Genomic DNA, 2696 nt, shown 5'->3' with positions numbered 1-2696 from the left:
ATAATATATGAATATATATTGCAATGAGTTGTAATTTGTGAATACTTTGTAGCTGTATTGCAAAGAAAAATGTAATTTATGTTGTCTAAATTTAGATTTGAATCATTTATAGCAGTTGCTGTATATCGCTGAGCTAATTATTAAATTTTATCAGTGTAATTTGTCTATTTTCCCCTTACTTATAATTTATTATACTTACATTGGCCCTAATAGGCAGTAAAACTTATTGAAGTTGAAAAATAAAAATGATTATTGGCAAATTAAGGAAGACAGTTTCAAGATAGGCACAGAAAGTGTAGTAGTAGTGAGTGGGAAAAGGAAAAATAAGGAAAAAATATGCACACAGTAATGAAACACATATGAATATGGGGTAAAACTTTTCTTCCAAAAATCTGTCATATATATTATCTCATTTTCTCAAATAACAAATCACTTCTTCAGACCTTTTGCTGAGTCAAACCTAAAATAAGAAGTTGAAGATTTGTTGCTTGAAAACAAATCTCTAGAATGCTAATATGGATCTGAGTATTAAGCATAATAAACTGAATCAAGCTAAAGCTAAGCTGTTGGAAATGCAGTAAAGAAGTATATTGTCTGTGTGTTAATGTTCACAGTCCAGCAAATCCCTGAAAAAATGTTGTGTCTATTTGTTCATTTGAAACCAGGCATTCTTTTGAAAATCCATCAGAAGGCAATTAATATATAACAAAGTTTTTGGAAAATTGTTCCTGCATTGAATTCTGTGAATATTTTGTGCCTCTTCTAATTTCATAATAGTTTTGTTTGTTTGTTTGTTTCTTTCATTGCTTCTCCTCACAGCTCCATTCCTGTAAACATAGGAATGGAACAAAGCGAGAGGACTTAAACTCTGAAATGAAAGGGAAGATATGGCTACTGTTGTCAGATCCTGAAATCTAGAAATGTGAATACCTCTGGATATGCCCTTGCCACCCAGAAGGGGGAAAAAGATTCTTATAGTGACACACATACAGGTGTGCATTGTATTGTTCATTTGTGCAAGGTGAATGTCTTACTGCTACCGTAAATTGAGTCTGACATTTTCAGATCACCCAGTAGAATGTCATATTTTAGTATTAGTCTTACATGAGGATACTTAAGTAAGTTCATGGAAATGGAATTAAACACTATTTATTTTGACTCAAAATATTTTTGAGATTTATACATAGTTTTTTTAATGATCATTTTCCAGTAACTTTTTGAATGCTCCTCATATATTAAGTATTTGGTAAATTTATTTATTATGATTTTGTTTCCAAATTCCATAGGAATTCATATAATGTGAAAATATCATCTTCCAAGAAAGACTTTTACTTCTTGTTCAGTCTATATGACTGATTAATTTCCTTGCCTAATAGCATTGACTAAAACCTCCAGAACAGGTACATTTGAGAGGGAGAACAAGTATCTTAACTTTTTCCTAATTTTAAGGGTAATGGAATTTATATTTCGCTATTACATTTGACATTATATTAAGTCTAGGTTTTCCATTACCTGGTTGCAGATCTTCACTTCTATTGCTTGTTTGTTAAGGAGATTAATATTATTATATGATTAATTATTTCTGCATCTATAGAATTTATCATATTTTCCTCAGTTAAATATGACCTATAAGTTTAGCTTATTGTTGTTTATATATGTTGTATATAAAATAATTTAAAACTAATTCTAAATGTATTTTATATGTAATATAAAATTATTTGTAGAAGTGTTAGCAATTATTATCCTCACTTTCATGAGACATTTTTGTTTATTAATTTTCTTTTTTTTTTGGTCTTGACATCTTTTTGTTTCTGTGTTCAGCTGGTCTCATAAAATGATTCGTGAAGAGTACCCTACCTACTTGCTTTTTCTTCCTTGAAAAGTTTGTATAAGCCTCATTATATTTCTTTTTTCAGAGTTTTGAAAAATTCCGCAGTCAACCCATCATGCCTGTAGTATTTGTTGTAGAAAACTCTTAGAGTTACACGTTAGTTTTATTTACAACCAGACTATTTAAAATTTTATCCCTAAGTTGCTTAAGTAATCTTTTTTATTTCCAAGGAATTTAGCCATTTCATCCAAGATTTCAAGTTTATAGTCATTCTATTGTTTTTTTTTTTTTTAAGATTTATTTTGTTTATTTGAAAGACAGAGTTACAGAGAAAGAGGTAGAGACACAGAGAGAGGTCTCCCAAACACTGGTTCACTCCCCAGATGGCTGCAATGGCCAGAGCTGAGCTGATCTGAAGCCAGGAGCCAGGAGCCTCTTCTGGGTCTCCCAGATGGGTGCAAGGGTCCAAGGACTTGGGCCATCTTCTACTGCTTTCCCAGGCCATAGCAGAGAGCTGGATCAGAAGTGGAGCAGCTAGGACTAGAACTGCTGCCCATATGAGATGCCGGAGCTTCAGGCCAGGGATTTAACCTGCTGTGCCACAGCGCCAGTCCCCATCCTATTGTTTATTATATTTTATATTGGTCAATGCCAGTAGAGTTTAGAGTGTTGTCTCTTTTCATTTACGTTATGAGTTCCCTGTAGAGCCACTCAAAGATTTATATGTTTATTTATTCTTTTCAATGCCTCTATGTCTTTTTATTGATCCTATTTATTTTATGTTTACTTCACTAATTATTGCTGTTACCTTTATTATTTCTTTCTACACATTTTTCAACTTTTTTGTTGTTTTTACTCTTTTGAG

Source organism: Lepus europaeus, chromosome 2, assembly GCF_033115175.1.
Source record: "Lepus europaeus isolate LE1 chromosome 2, mLepTim1.pri, whole genome shotgun sequence".
NCBI lineage: Eukaryota > Metazoa > Chordata > Mammalia > Lagomorpha > Leporidae > Lepus > Lepus europaeus.
This window is presented reverse-complemented; position numbering follows the sequence as displayed.